This window comes from Aotus nancymaae, unplaced genomic scaffold (assembly GCF_030222135.1).
Source record: "Aotus nancymaae isolate 86718 unplaced genomic scaffold, 86718_ANA_hifiasm-v0.15.2.pri h1tg000067l, whole genome shotgun sequence".
Taxonomy (NCBI): Eukaryota; Metazoa; Chordata; class Mammalia; order Primates; family Aotidae; genus Aotus; species Aotus nancymaae.
This window is the reverse complement of record NW_026988482.1, coordinates 17,831,772-17,848,229: the sequence shown is the minus strand read 5'-3', so window position 1 is coordinate 17,848,229 and position 16,458 is coordinate 17,831,772. Positions and strand designations below refer to the sequence as shown.

The 16,458-nt window shown below is 47.2% G+C and overlaps 1 protein-coding gene across 1 annotated transcript in view; it reads left to right on the top strand.

The window, feature by feature from the left end:
• The first annotated feature begins 14,061 nt into the window (after positions 1–14,061).
• The window catches only part of LOC105731885 (sterol regulatory element-binding protein cleavage-activating protein), a 141,304-nt gene continuing 138,907 nt past the window's right edge, over positions 14,062–16,458 (top strand). Inside the window, exon 1 of the mRNA XM_064366966.1 lies at positions 14,062–14,155. The gene's annotated coding sequence lies outside the window, so the exon portion shown is untranslated. The remainder of the gene's footprint in view (positions 14,156–16,458) is intronic.

The following is a 16,458-nucleotide window of genomic DNA, read 5'->3' as shown; positions in this document are numbered from 1 at the left end:
AAAAAACCCACAAAAGTTTTCTCCATGTCTTTTTGTGGCTTGATAGCTCTTTTTAGCACTCAAAAATATTCCATTGTTTATTCTACAGTTTATTCATTTTATTTAATACTACAGTTTATTCATTCACCCACTGAAGGAATCTTGTTTGCTTCCAAGTTTTTGGCAATAATGAATAAAGTTGCCATAAACACCTTTATGCAGTGTTTTTGTGTGTGCATATAGACTTTCATCTCCTTTGGGTAAATACCAAGGAGCATGATTGCTGGATCATATGGTAAATGTATGTGTAGTTTGGCAAGACACTGCCCAACTGTCTTCCAAACTCACTGTATCATTTTGTATTCCTGTGCTAACCTACCCTGTGTTAGCCAGACAGACTCCATTTTGCTGAGAGTCAGACAGACTCCATCTTAACCTCCGCCTCACCCCTCCCACCATTTCTCCTTTGAGTGCATATCTGGGTCATGTTCCTGTCCTACTGGAGGTTTCTTGCATACTCCGAGAACTGCTTCATCCATCTCTGGCCATTTCCATTGTGGGATAATGGAACCATGGATTGAGACTCCACACGCGCCTTGTATCTAGGATACATCTCAGTCACACACACTCAATCTCTGAAAATGCCCAGCCACCAAGGCAGTACTTATAGTTTGATTTCCCTGCCTTGGCTCACGTACAGGGTTGCCTCGTTGCCACAGTGCCTGCTTTTCTCCCTGTGTCACCTCTGCTGCCTCCTGAATAACAGTCTTGGGTTTGTCTATGGCCTCTGTGGGGAGCCAGGACGCCCAGACAGAGTGGCCACTTAAATCAGGTGGGATGTATCTCCCCTCTCGGCCAGAGTCCCACTCCACACAGGCACAGAGATCCTAGATGAGCCCCCAGGTTTGTAAGAAACACGCATTTACCCGTCTAAACCCAAAGAATGGACTCAGAGACACGAAGAACAGCAGAAGCAAGACTTTTAATGATAGTCTTGCAAGATTGGGTGTCTGGTAGGCAGGCACACCTGGGGTAGCTACAGCGGGTAATTTATCTCCTAGCATACCAGTCCCTCCCGCAGTTCCTCATTGGTCAAGTACTATGGGGTTACAATCTTCCCGGACTTGTCTAACTTTCATTTTCCCCCTTATAAGGTTATATCCTGGTCTCTTTCCCACTTAAGTTTTGATTTCCCAGTAACGAAACTTTCTTCCCTTTTATGAACTGACCCCTCCTCTACATTCTGTTCACTTCTCGTGACCTTCAAGGTGCATAAGTCGTGCAGTTTGTTACAGCCACAGGCTGGCTGCCAGTGCTTAGATTTATCATGCCTTGAAAATGGACCATTAAAAATTTTTTATGCATACTAAGTGATGTGTTTTCAGATGTGCAGATGATATTATCAGATTATTTTTTAGGTATGATAGTGAGGCTGTGGTTTTATGAGAAATTACCCTCTTTAAAAAATGTTTCTGTAGAGACCTTGTCTATACAAAAGATCAAAAAATTAGCTGTCAAGGTGGCACATGCCTGTGGTTCTAGCTACTCAAGAAGCTGAGGTGGGACAATTGCTTGATCCCAGGGGTCTCAGTATGTCACCCATGCTGGTCTCAAACTTCTGGGCTCAGTCGATCCTCCCTCCTAGCTTTCCAATCTGTTGGGATTACAAGCATGAGCCACTGTGCCAGAACTGCTCTTGTTTTTAGAAAAATGTATGCTCAAGTACTTAGGGTTCAACTTTCATAATATTTATAGTTTATGTAACCTACCTTTAAATGGCTCAAAAGAGAGAGTTAAAGCAAAAATATTACCAGTTGGTAAACTGTACTTTCTTTTAACTTTTCTATAAATGTGAAATTATTCAAAATTTTAAAATGAGGAAAATAGCCAGGTGCAGTGGCTCATGTCTATAATCCCAACACTTTGGGAAGTTGAGTTGGGTGGATCACCTGAGGTTGGGAGTTTGAGACCAGCCCGGCCAAGATGGTGAAACCCTGTCTCTACTAAAAATACAAAAATTAGCCAGGCATAGTGGCGTGTACCTGTAATCTCAGGTACTTGGGAGGCTGAGTCACGAGAATCGCTTGAACCCGGGAGACAGAGGTTGCAGTGAGCTGAGATCATGCCACTGCACTCCAGCCTGGGCAACAGAGTGGGACTCTGTCTCAAGAAAAAAAATTAACATTTAAAAAATAAATAAAATGAAGAAAGTGAAATAAATGTTCCTGAAGAGAGAGACAAAACCTTTGGCCCCACATTTCTGGAAATTATTATTATACCTTTTTCAAATACCCTTCTCCGAAAGGTACTGAGGAAACGTTAGTTATGTTAAAAATGCAAATACACATAGACCTTTAATATACTGATATGAGGAAAGTTCCCTTGTCCCCCTCGCAGGGCATGCGATGGGGCTGTGGCTTCTTCAGTGCCCTGCAGCTCAAACCTCAAGGAGTTGCACACAGATGGGCAGGCTGTGGCGCTCCAACCCCACAGCAGTGTCTAAGGGTGAATGTTTACAGCTGAAGCCCCTGTGGGCGTGTTGTTAGAGGGTGCTCTTTTAATTTAGCGTCTGTAGGCGGCTCGCGTTAGTCAGCTCAATTAGATCCCCCGCCTTATCACAAGGACAGAAAGTGTTCTGTATCCCAGGGTTCTTTCCTTGGTGTACAGGAAAAATTGGATCATACTTGGGCTTCGAGAATGAGTGCGAGGTTTCATTGAGTGGAAACAGCTTTCAGCAGATGGGGGAGCCAGAGGGGAGACGGTTTTTCCCTGGAGTCAGGCTGCTTGGCAGCCCAGGCTCTACTCTGACTGCCCCAGACAAACTCTGCCTAGTTCTACAGGTCAATGGCCTGCAGCGTGCCAGTGTCTGTCAGTGTGCTCTTCCGCCGGCGTGTTCCCCTGGATGACCTCTCCACATGTGTGTCTGCCCACTAGGGTCTCAGGGGTTTTCATAGGCACAGGATGGAGGCATGGCAGACCAGGGTGGTCTTAAATGCAACATTTGGGCATGAAGGCAGGAGTGCCTGTCCTCACCTAGATCCGTGGGCACAGGCCTGGGCCTGGAGCCCTAGCCAGGGACCACCCTCTTCCCAGTACTTCTCTGCCCACCTTGTATATCAATATCCTGAAAATCCCAACATTTTGGCATTCAAACTAGAGCTTCCAGGCAACTTATCATATCTGAGGGGAGCACAGGAGTGACAGGCAGCCTGTCTCAGTTGTAGTTCTGGAACTGTGGTTGAGGAAGGAACACATCTTTCACAGCACAAGCCCACTGGTCTGCCACCCCCTACAGTCCCTCTGGAGGCCTAGCTGCAGGAGAATCACATGCCCTCCCCACCACCTCCATGCCTGCCGAGCTCACGGAGTCTTGGGGAAACCCCTGACCAAAAGAGGAGGTCAATCCTCTTATGCCCCCAGCACCCCACAGCAATCCTGAAGCAGAGATGAGGGAGAGAAGGAGGGAATTTGCAGCAGAAGTTGGAGCTGAGAGGCAGAGAGAGAGAAGGCAGAGATGAATTCCTTAGGGATCTTGTCTCCCGAGTAGCTGGGACTAAAGGCTGGGCCACACTGCCTGGCTAATTTTTTTATTAGAATTTTTTTTCAATTTTTAGTCAACGGGGTTTTGCCATGTTGGCAAGGCTGGTCTTGAACTCCTGGCCTCAAGTGATCCACCTGCCTCAGTTTCTCAAAGGGCTGGGATTACAGGTGTGAGCCACCACATTTGGCCTATTTATTTATTTTCATGACAGGGGCTCACTCTGTCACCCAGGCTTGAGTGCACTGGGACGATCATGGCTCACTGCAGCCTCAACTTCCTGGGCTCAGGTGATCCTCCCACCTCAGCCTCCCAGGTAGCTGGGACTACAGGTGCATGTCACTAGACCCAGCTAATGTTTTTTTAGTAGACTCGAGGCCTCGCTATGTTGCCTAGGCTAGTTTCAAACTCCTGGCCTCAAGTGATCCTCCTGCCTCGGTCTCCCAAAGTGCTGGGATTACAAGCATGATCCACTGCACCCGGCCAGAATCAATCTATTGTAACTTAATCTATTGTCATAATCAGAGCCTGATAAATATCACTGAAGTAGAGAATTTCTTATTGGCACTTAGAATAGAAATTATTGTGAGTATGCTTAAAACCATCATGTTTGCAGTTCATGAAAAAAAAACCATTGGCTGTGTGCAGTGGTTTCATGCCTGTAATCTTAGAACTTTGAGAGGCACTAATTGTGCCTAGGTTCTGCACAGTTCTCCTTCCTCGGTGCCCTGGGGGGATGTTACCCACAACCCCATATTAATTTTTTCTTTTGAGACAGAGTTTTGCTCTTGTTGCCCAGGCAGGGCAACAAGAGCAAAATAAATAAATAAATCTCGGCTCACCACAACCTCCGTCTCCTGGGTTCAAGCGTTTCTCCTGCCTCAGCCTCCTGAGTAGCTAGGATTACAGACATGCACCACCATGCCCATCTAATTTTGTATTCAAGTAGAGACAGGGTTTCTCCATGTTGGTCAGGCTGGTCTCAAACTCCCGGCCTCAGGTGATCCACCTGCCTCGTTCTCCCAAAGTGCTGGGATTACAGGCGTGAGCCACAGCACCCTGCCATTTCTTAACTTTTGTTGTTTTTGTTGAGACAGAGTCTCGCTCTGTCATCCAAGCTAGAGTGCAGTGGCATGATCTCAGTACACTATAACTTCTGCCTCCCAGGTTCAAGCGATACTCATGGCTTAGCCTGCTGAGTAGCTGGGATTACAGGTGTGCCCCACCACGCCCAGCTAATTTTTGTATTCGTAGTAGAGATAGGGTTTCATCATGGTGGCCAGGCTGGTCTTGAACTCCTGACCTCAGGTGATCCATCTGCCTCAGCCTCAAAAAGTGCTAGATTAGAGGCATGAGCCACCATGCTCAGCCAAATTTTTTTTTTTTTTTTTTGAGACTGAGTCTTGCTTTGTCACCCAAGCTGGAGTTCAGTGCCGTGATCTTGGCTCACTGCAAACTTTGCCTCCTGGGTTCAAGCGATTCTCCTGCATCAGCCTTCTGAGTAGCTGGGATTACAGGTGGGCACCACCACACCTGGCTAATTTTTTTTTTTTTTTTAAAGATGGGGTTTCACCATGTTAGGCTGGTCTTGAACTCCAACCTCAGGTGATCCTCCCACCTTGGCCTCCAAAGTGCTTGGATTACAGGCGTGAGCCACCACACCTGGCCTAATTTTTGTATTTTTAGTATAGATGGGGTTTCACCATGTTGATCAGGCTGGTCTCGAACTCCTGACCTCGTGATCTACCTACCTCGGCCTCCCAAAGTTCTGGGATTACAGGTGGGAGCCACCATGCCCAGCCACCTATTGATTCATATTTGAATATTGGGACAACATTTTCCTATAGGACACTTTTTGCTGATTGGAATTGCAAAGAAATAAATCTTGATGTTTTGAACTAATAACAAATGTCAATCCTACAATGGCTCTAATGCTGCTTTGAACCTTGGACTTTGCCACAAACAACATGCACCTCCCTTTCCTCTCCAGGTTAGGAGCTTCTCAAAGCCTCAGCTTTTTGTTTTGTCTGGGCTTGTGATTTTCACAGACCTAGCATGTTATCTTCACAACGGCAGTAATGAAGACTAACTGGAACTGGCACAAATTTAACAATTAGACTTCTTGTTCTTCCCCATATTTCTTCTCTTTTCTAGCTTTAGTGAAGATTTCAGAACCTGAGGTGGTGCAAGGTTGTAGCCAAAGTAAATCCTTGCTGGGTGTGTAGTCTCAGTTACTCAGGAGACTGATGTGGGAGGATGGCTTGAGCTAGTAGTTTCTGGCCAGCTTGGGCAACATATTGAGACTATGTCTCAATAATAATAAATTTTTAAAAACTTTAAAAATAAATTTAAATAATAATTTTTTATTAAAAAGTCTGGGTGCAGTGGCTCACGCCTATAATCCCAACAGTTGGGAGGCCTAGCCGGGTGGATAATGAGGTCAAGAGATCGAGATCATCCTGGCCAACACGATGAAACCCTGTCTCTACTAAAAATACAAAAATTAGCTGAGCATGGTGGCACCTGCATGTAGTCCTGGCTATTTGGGAGGCTGAGGCAGGAGAATCACTTGAACCCGGGAGGCGGAGGTTACAATGAGCCGAGACTGCACCAATGCACTCCAGCTTGGGCAATAGAGCAAGACTCCTTCTAAAAAAAAAAAAAAAAAAAAAAATCTAGGCACAATGGCTCACACCTGTAATCCCAACACTTTGGGAGGCCAAGGCAGGAGGATTGCTTGAGCCCAGAAGTTCCAGACCAGCCTGGGCAACATAAGGAGATGCCATTTCTACAAAAAATTTAAAAATTGGTCCAGTGTGGTGGCACACACCTGTGGGCCCAGCTACTCAGGAGGCTGAACAGGGAGGATCACTTAGGCCCAGGAGGTCGAGGCTGCAGTGAGCCACTGCGATACAGCCTGGATGAGCGTTAAGACCCTGACTCAATGAACAAACAAACAAACAAACAAACAAACCCAACACACAAAAAATAAAGTATATTCTGAGGCTAGGACCTGTTCTCAGCCTTCTTGCTATCTTGCTTGTGGGACTCCAGGCAAATCTTTTAATGACTCTTTCACCATCTTCAACAGTTTCCCCCTTATACAAATACAAAATATCTAATGTGAAGTATTCTGAGCTAATAAGAATAGCCAGTTCTTTCTTGGAATGTTTGAAGAGGTTTTTCTTCCTGTCTTTATCACTTGGTAAGGCAGCCAGTTCTCCTGCTCTACTAGAAAATTTCACCTATGGTCTTGTATCAACTGAATCTTTCCTGGTTTTCTGTCTCTTCTCTCCTGGTTCCTTGTTTTTGTTTTTTTTTTGAGATGGAGTTTTGCTCTGGTTGCCCAGGGGCTGGAGTACAATCTCAGCTCACTGCAACCTCTGCCTCCTGGGTTCAAGCCATTCTCCTGCCTCAGCCTCCCAAGTAGCTGGGATTATAGGCATGCATCACCACGCTCAGCTAATTTTTAGTAGAGACGGTGTTTCACCATGTAGGTTAGGCTGGTCTTGAACTCCTGACCTCAGGTGATTCACCTGCCTCAGCCTCCCAAAGTACTAGGATAACAGGCATGAGCCACCACGCACGGCCTCTTGTAAATTCTTACATTTGATCAAGTATGTAAGAATGTAAATTCTTACATTTGATCAAGTCCCTGCTTTTAATATTTTATTTTATTTTATTTTATTTTAGAGATGGGGTTTCGCTGTGTTGCACAGGCTGGACTCAAACTCCTGGACTCAAGCAGTCCTTCCATCTTGGCCTCATGAGTAGTTGGGACTACAGGCACAAGTCACCATACCCAAGTCCCTACATTGGATGCTGAAGACCCATAGCCCCACATGAGACCAAAGCAACAGGAAACAATAGACAGGACAATCTCTCTCTCTCTTTTTTTTTTTTGAGACTGAGTTTTGTTCTTGTTGCCCAGGCTGGAGTGCAATGGTGAAATCTTGGCTCACCGCAACCTCCACTTCCTGGGTTCAAGCGATTCTCCTGCTTCAGCCTCCATAGTAGCTGGGATTACAGTCATGTGCCACCATGCTCGGTTAATTTTGTATTTTTAGTAGAGATGGGATTTCTCCATGTTGGTCAGGCTGGTCTCAAACTTCCAACCTCAGGTGACCCACCCACCTTGGCCTCCCAAAGTGCTGGGATTACAGGCATGAGCCACTGTGCCCGGCCTTTTTTTTTCTTGAGATGGAGTTTCGCTCTTGTTGCCCAGACTGGAGTGCAATGGCACAATCCTGGCTCACTGTAACCTCTGCCTCCTGGGTTCATGCAGTTCTCCTGCCTCAGCCTCCCTAGTAGCTGAGATTACAGCTCCTTAGTAGCTGATAACCACACCTGACTAATTTTTTGTATTTTTAGTAGAAATGGGGTTTCACCATGTTGCCCAAGCTGGTCTCAAACTCCTGACCTCAGGTGACCGCCACCTCAGCCTCCCAAAGTGCTTCTACAGGTGTGAGCCACCACGCCCAGCCTAGTTTTCTCTTAACCTCATTTTCTTCTGTGAAGATTCAGCTGCTGAAAGTGAACACATCTACCTCATTGGACTCTACTACCATTCCAGGTGAAGGTGCTGTTCTGGGCCAGCACTTCTACACAGCTCTTCTCAGTCTTAGCCAGTGAAAAAGAACTTTACAAGTGCTATAAGCCCATGTACACAAGTGGAAAAAAAAAACAAATCCAGATGCTTCCTCTGAAAATCTTCAATAAACACATTAAGAAAAATCCTCAATAATCACCTTAATGAAAAGGAGTCAGGAGCATGAGCCTTGTTGGTAGGACTGACCTCAGTTGGAATGCCTTCAGCTTCCACTTTTCAGCTGTGGCAAGTTATTTAACCTTTCTGGGCTCCGGTTTCCTTAACTATAAAAGGGGATAATATTGGCTGGGCGCGGCAGCTCATGCCTGTAATACCAGCACTTTGGAAGGCTGAGGCGGGTGGATCACAAGGTCAAGAGATCAAGACCATCCTGGCCAACATGGTGAAACCCCATCTCTACTAAAAATACAAAAATTAGCTGTGCATGGGGCGCATGCCTGTAGTCTCAACTACTAGGGAAGCTGAGGCAGAAGAATCACTTGAATCTGGGAGGCGGAGGTTGCAGTGAGCCAAGATTGCATCACTGCACTCCAGCCTGGAGAAAGAGTGAGACTCCATCTTTAAAAAATAAAAATAATGAAAAATAAAAAAGGGGATAATATATAGTTATAAGGATAAAATGAAATCATAGATGAAGTGCCAGGACCATGCCAGGCACATAGTGTGATAAAGCATAACAATGATTATTACCCAAGGAGATTGGGCCTTAACCAGTAATAATTAGTTCCTTAATATCGTACACCTCCTTAGAGGATAAAGTATTATCTAATAAGTGAAAGACCTACCAATAAAGGCCTAGTTTGAGAAGCAAAGTCAAAATACCCATAGTTTTTTTTTTGGAAACAGAGTCTCACTCTGTTGCCCAGACTGGAGTGCAGTGGCGTGATCTCGGCTCACTGAAAACTCCACCTTCCAGGTTCAAGCAATTCTCCTGCCTCAGCCTCCTGAGTAGCTGAGATTACAGGCACTCACCACCACACCTGGCTAATTTTTGCATTTTTAGTAGAGACTAGGTTTCACCATGTTGGCCAGGCTGGTCTTGAACTCCTGAACTCAGGTGATCACCCAGCTTGGCCTCCTAAAGTGCTGGGATTACAGACATGAGCCACTACACCCAGCTAAAATATCCATAGTTCTGTTCCTCCTCTTTCCTGAAAACTGTTAGCACTGGTATAGCCTCGGTGCTCAAGGCTTAAACTTTGCTTTTCTATCTTCCCTTACTCCCTTGGTTATCTCATCCAGGCCTATGGCTTTAGATATTAGCAACATGCTGATACCTCCCAGATTTGTATCTCTAGTCCTAATCTTTATTCTGAACTCCAGACTGATGTAACCAACTTCCAGCTCCACATCTCACCTGTCTACTAGGTATCAGAAAACTTAACCTACCCAAAACTGAGTTCCTGCTCTTCCTACCAAAACTGTTCCTCCCATATTCTTCCCTTTCTTCCTTTATTCCAGTCCAATATGTCTGTCTCCTGTTTCTACTGTGGCCACACTGCTGCAAGCACCATCCTGTGGTTGGATTTCTTTTTTTTTCTTCAGATGGGGTCTTGCTCTCTTGCTTAGGCTGGAGTACAGTGGCATGATTGTGGCTCCTCCTGCACCTTGTAGGCTGCTGAAATGAATTTGGTTTCTGTAAGGAGGGAGACAGAAAGTTGTTAGTGGGCTCTGAACAGAGACATCATAACCTGACTTCCATGTTAACAGGATTCCTCTGGTTACTGTGTGGAAAACAGACTGAAAGTGGGAAAGGGGAGAAGCAGGACAGCTGGTTGGGAGGTTGCTGCAATAATCCAGCCACATTGTTTGAATCCAGGAGTTTGAGGCTGTAGTGAGCTATGATTGTGCCACTGCACTGCAACCTTCATACCTTTCTGAACTCATCCCACTTCTCCCAAAACAATTCTGTTCCAGACTCCTTACTGATCTTTAAAAATTCTGGTCAGGCCCACACCTCAGGGCCTTTGCCCTTGCTGTTATTTTATCATTATTATTATTATTTTGAGATGTATTCTCGCTGTGTCACCCAGGCTGGAGTGCAGTGGTGCGATCTTGGCTCACTGCAACCTCCGCCTCCTGGGTTCAAGCAATTCTCTGCCTCAGCCTCCTGAGTAGCTGGGATTACAGGCACTCGCTACCATGCCATGTTAATTTTTTCTGTATTTTTAGTAGAGACGGGGTTTCACTATCTTGGCCAGGCTGGTCTTCAACTCCTGACCTCGTGATCCACCCATCTCAGCCTCCCAAAGTGCTAGGATTACAGGTATATAGGTGTGAGCCACCGCACCCGGCTATCCTTGTTGTTCTTTCTGTCCAGAACATTCTTTCGCCATGTATCCTAATGGCTTGGTTCCTAATCTTCTTTGGGTCTTTATTCCAAGATCTCAGTGAAGCCTTCCCTCACTGCTTGAAAGTTACAACTTCCCCCCAGAACTCCCTACTCTCCTTCACTCCCTTATTTTTCTCCATAGCATTACAACCACCAGAGAGACTGTATTTATTTATTTACTTATTTATTTATTTTGAGACAGTGTCTCACTCTGTTGCCAGGCTGGAGTGCAGTGGTGCCATCTCAGTTCACTGCAACTTTCTTCTGGGTTCAAGTGATTTATCCTGCTTCAGCCTCCGGAATAGCTGAGATCACAGGTGTGCGCTACTATGCCCAACTAATTTTTGTATTTTTAGTAGAGGCAGGGTTTCACCATGTTGGCCAGGATGGTCTCAATCTCTTGATCTTGTGATCTGCCCAGCTCAGCCTCCTGAAGTGCTGGGATTACAGGTGTGAGGCCACCGTGCCTGGCCTTTTTTTTTTTTTTCTTTCCTAGATGGAATCTTGCTCTGTTACCCATAGCTGGAGTGCAGTGGGGCGATCTCGGCTGACTGCAACCTCTGCTTCCTGGGTTCCAGCAATTCTGCCTCAGCCTCCTGAGTAACTGGGATTAGAGGTGCATGCCACCACGTGCAGCTAATTTTTGTATATTTAGTAGAGATGGGGTTTCACCATGTTGGCCAGTCTGGTCTCGAAATCCTGACCTTGTGATCTGCCTGCCTTGGCCTCCAAAGTGCTGGGATTACAGGCATGAGCCACCATACCCAGCCAAGAGATTGTATATCTTGTTTAGTTTATTGTCTGTCTTCAAAAACAGCCCTCACCTCCATCACCAGTAGGGCAGCAGCTTATCAACTTTGTTAATTCTTGTATCTCCAGCATCTGATACAGCATGTGTCATACAGCAGACCTTCATATAGTCCTTTTTGGTTGTTGGTGACAGCGTCTTGTTCTGTCACCCAGGCTGGAGTGCAGTGGTGCAATCATGGGTCACTGCAGCCTCAACCTTCTGAGCTCAAGCAATCTTCTCACTTCAGTCTCCCAAGTAGCTGAGACTACAGGGGCATGCCACCACACCCAGCTAATTTTTGTATTTTTTTGTAGAGATGGGGTTTTGTCATATTGCCTAGGCTGGTCTTAAACTCCTGGGCTCAAGCAATCCTTGGGCCTCAGCCTCCCAAAGTGCTGGGCTTACAGTTGTGAGCCACTGCACCTGGCCCTTCGTATAGTTCTTGAATGAAGGAATAACTTCCCAAGAAAATGCCTAAAAAGTGGGAAGGTAACTTTAAAGACTATGCAACTCAACAACTTCCTTTCTCTACAGATAAAGCCTGCTTTATTTATTTATTATTTATTTATTTATTTCGAGACAGAGTTTCGCTCAGTTGCCCAGGCTGGAGCGCAGTGGTGCGATCTTGGCTCACTGCAACCTTCGCCTCCTGGGTTCAAGCAATTCTCCTGACTCAGCCTCCTGAGTAGCTGGGATTATAGGCATGTGTCACCACATTCTACTAATTTTTGTATTTTTAGTAGAGACGGGGTTTCACCATGTTGGCCAGGCCAGTCTTGAACTCGTGACTTCATGATTCACCTGCCTCAGCCTCCCGAAGTGCTGGAATTACAGGAGTGAGCCACTGCGCTCAGCCTAAGCCTGCCTTATTTTTGAATGCTTAATTGGCTTTTCTTGCAGCAGACTTTTTTGATCCCATGATGTTGAATTTAGGCTATAAAATCAGGTTACCTTCCCTAAGGGCCCACTGACAGGAAGGAACACTAGGTGGCCAAGACCAGCAAGTCTTTCAACAATGTAGACAATACACCTGAGGTGCCTGACACTTGGCCGGGCGTGGTGGCTCATGCCTGTAATCCAAGCACTTTAGAGACCAAGGCGGGCGGATCACCGGGAGTTCAAGACCAGCCTGACCAACATGGTGAAACCCCGTCTTATTTAAAAAAAAAAAAAAAAGAAAGAAAGAAAAAAAAAAGACAATACATCTCAGAATTTGAAGCTGGCAGTTGGAACATTAGCTTGAAGATGCTGGAAACAAGCTGCATACTGAAAGCTGTGTTGCCTAATTTTTTGCTAGATTGCTGACTTGTAGTTTCCTTCCAGCTCCTCTGTAACCTTACACAAGTCACTCTTGGCCAGATATTTTGCCCAAGAGCTAGCAAGACCTGTGGAAGCCAGGTGGCTTTTCCTTTATGGGTGGAACTTTGAACACATATGAGGTTTTTTGTTTGTTTATTTTTGAGATGGAGTCTTGCTCTGTCCCCCAGGCTGGAGTGCAGTGACTCAATCTCAGCTGCACTGCAACCTCTACCTCCCAGGTTCAAGGGATTCTCCACCTCAGCCATCCGAGCAGCTGGGATTACAGGCACCTGCCACCATGCCCGGCTAATTTTTGAATTTTTTTTTTTTTTGAGACGGAGTTTCACTCTTATTACCCAGGCTGGAGTGCAATGGCGCGATCTCGGCTCACCGCAACCTCCGCCTCCTGGGTTCAGGCAATTCTCCTGCCTCAGCCTCCTGAGTAGCTGGGATTACAGGCACGCACCACCGTGACCAGCTAATTTTTTGTATTTTTAGTAGAGACGGGGTTTCACCATGTTGACCAGGATGGTCTCGATCTCTTGACCTCGTGATCCGCCCGCCTTGGCCTCCCAAAGTGCTGGGATTACAGGCGTGAGCTACCGCGCCCGGCCCAATTTTTGTATTTTTAGTAGAGATGGGGTTTTACCACGTTAGCCAGGTTGGTCTTGAACTCCTGACCTCAGGTGGTCCACCCGCCTTGGCCTCCCAAAGTGCTGGGTTTACAGGCGTGAGCCACCGCAACATCATGTTGGCTATTCTTGAGCTGGAAATACGTAATTTGGAAACTCATCAGAAGGAAAAAGAGCTGGTGGCGGGGGGGGGGGGGGAGGAAATCACTTGAGTTCAGGAGTTCGAGACCATCTTGGGCAACATAGTGAGACCTCATCTCTAAAAACAAAGAAAAAAAAATAGATTATGGGCAAATGCATGGAGATAAAGGAAAAGGGGACGAGCCTCCGTGACATACTGATTCTCTAAGTTTTTCTCTTGCACCTTTCGTCAGGTTTCAGGTAGAAGGGCTGGGATGGCCAGGAGCCAGGGTCTTCTGTGGGCGCATGGCCATCAGCCCCTTTTCGAGATGGCTTAAACTTAGTCCCGAAGAAGCTCCCTTGCCATTTCCCTCACACTAACGGACAATAAGGAGGCCTCGAGCTAGGCAGGCCAGGGCCGTACTCGAGCTGCTGGCAGGGAGCAAATCTCAGGAAGGCCAAGCCACCAAAAAACTGTAAGCCTCGATCAACTGTGAGTTAGGAACAAGAGGACCAGGTGCTACACGGCAGAGGCCAAACCACAATCCCCAGCGGGTCTCGCGAAGCGGGGCGGGTAAGCGCACCTTCTTATTGGGTGGCGATGAGCAGCGTGCTCCCAGGCCCCTCCCCAGAAGGCAAGCCTCCTGCGCGCGGAGCACTGCGGGAGTAGAGTCGGCGGGACCAGCAGCTGTACTTCATCTCCCGGCGGGCTCAGCGCTGAAGGCTGCGGCGCGGCACGCCGCGCCTTTGTGGAAGCGGTGGCCCAGCGCGGAGGAAGTTCCGGTCTTCGCGGCGCTGGGTCGGTGGCGGAGGCTGAGGAGAAGGAGTAGTGGGCCGTGGAGGCTTCGCCGCCTAGGTAAGGGCCCGGGACTGGAGAGAGGGCGTGCCAGAGCCTGCGGGGGTAGAGCCAGCAGACAGGGCCGCGCGGCCTGAAAGCTATGGCTTCGGTGTCGCGGGGCGGCCGCGGCCTCGCTCGGGAAGAAGAGAGCCAAGCGGCGATGAGGTGAGGTAGGCGCCGCCCGCGGCAGGAACGCCCCGGAACCGTCGCGGGCCCGGGGCGGGGCCCTGCGCGGCGGTAGAATTACCAGTCCTGCCGCGGAGCGGCCAGCTGAGAGGTAGGAGCTGGCGCGTGGTTGCGGCACTGTGCTCCTAATCTTCGGAGCTGTGAGCGGGCCCTTTTTTCTTGCAGTTTTCCTGTTTCTAATCCAATTGTGATCACTAGGAAGGGAGCTCTTGTGCCTAGCACGTAGCCTCGGCCTCAGAGTGGACAGACACTAGGGAGGCTCTGCCGGACCGGAAGGCTGGGCGGTAGAACCTGGAGGCGGGGGAGTGGTCTGGTGGGGTCTGCGCCCGTTAGGCACTGTAGGAGAGGGATGTTTTCTCGTATTCACGCTTTAGATTCCTTGGCGGTGTAAATACGTGTTTTTCTCTTTACTTTAGAATTGACGTTAGGGGAATGGGTTCAACTTTGGAAATGCATTTTTTTTTTTTTTTAAAGGAAGGGCCCTGTTTTGTAGGGTATATAAACCATGAGGATAATTGCGTATTTTGCATATTCCAGGTTTGCTTGTGAAGGTCTGAGTAGCTGGATCTAAGTGAAGGAGTTCGGAGAGGGGATGCAATTGATCACCTGGTTCATTTACTGAACCCTGGATTCTGCCCTCGGCTTGCTAGTTTCCTCCTCCTTGTTGAGAAATGCCACCAGTGTGAATGATTTAAATATGTCACCCTTACTAAATTTGTGAGGTCTGTAAGGACAGGTGTCAAGAAGTGGTGCGTGATGGTAGGACGCGCAGCGTGGAAAGTAACAGAATAATATGGTACCATTTTGGTGCAACACAAAACTTTAATTTGAACCTTGTCTCAAACTAGCACCTAACTAGATGCTTAACCTACAAGAATTCTATTACCAGGCCAAGCCTGGTTGCTCACGCCTGTAATCCCAGCACTTCGGGAGGCCAAGGTGGGAGGATTGCTTGATTCCAGGAGTTAGAGACCTGCGTGGGCACATGGTGAGACCCCTGTTCTACAAACAATAAAATAGCCAGGGCCAGGCGCGGTGGCTCGCCCTTGTAATCCCAGCACTTTGGGACGCTGAGGCGGGCGGATCACATGAGGTCAGGAGTTCAAGACCAGCCTAACCAACGTGGAGAAACCCCATCTCTACTAAAAATACAAAATTAGCCGGACTTGGTGGCACATGACTGTAATCCCAGCTACTCGGGAGGCTGAGGCAGGAGAATTGCTTGAACCCGGGAGGCAGAGGTTGCCGTGAGCTGAGATCACGCCATTGGACTCTAGCCTGGGCAACAAGAGTGAAACTCCATCTCAAAAACAAACACCAAATCCAACAAAAGCCAACAGCTTTATTGGGTTACAATTTATACACCATACAGTTCACCCATTTAAGCTGTATAATTCAGAGGTTTTTGGTGCATTATGCTATTTTTTTTTGTTTGAGATGGAGTCTCTCTTTTGCCCAGGCTGGAGTGCAGTGATGCTATCTCGGCTCACTGTAACCTCCGACTCCCGAGTTCAAGGGATTCTCCTGCCTCAGCCTCTGGAGCGGCTGGGATTATAGGCGCCCGCCACCATGCCCGTCTAATTTTTTTGTATTTTTTTTCTTTTTTCTTTTTGTTTTCCTTTTTGAGACAGAGTCTTGCTCCGTCGCCCAGGCTGGAGTGCAGTAGCACGATTTCAGCTCACTGCAACCTCCGCCTCCCGGGTTCAAGCAATTCTCCTGCCTCAGCCTCCCGAGTAGCTGGGATTACAGTCATGTGCCACCAAGCCCGGCTAATTTTTTGTGTTTTTAGTAGAGACGGGGTTTTACTGTGTTAGCTAGGATGGTCTTGGTCTCCTGACACGGTGATCTGCCTGCTTCGGCCTTCCAAAGTGTTGGGATTATAGGTGTGAGCCACCATGCCTGGCCCAGAATTTTATTCCTTTTTAAGGCTGAGTAATATTCCATTATGTGTACATATCACGTTTTGTTTATCCATTCATATGTTGATGGACATTTGGGTTATTTCCACCTTTTTGCTATTGTGAATAATGATGCTATGAATATCGGTTTACAAATATCTTTTTTTTTTTTTTTTTTTGAGATGAAGTCTTGCTCTGTGGCCAGGCTGAAGTGCAGTGGCACAATCTCAGCTCACT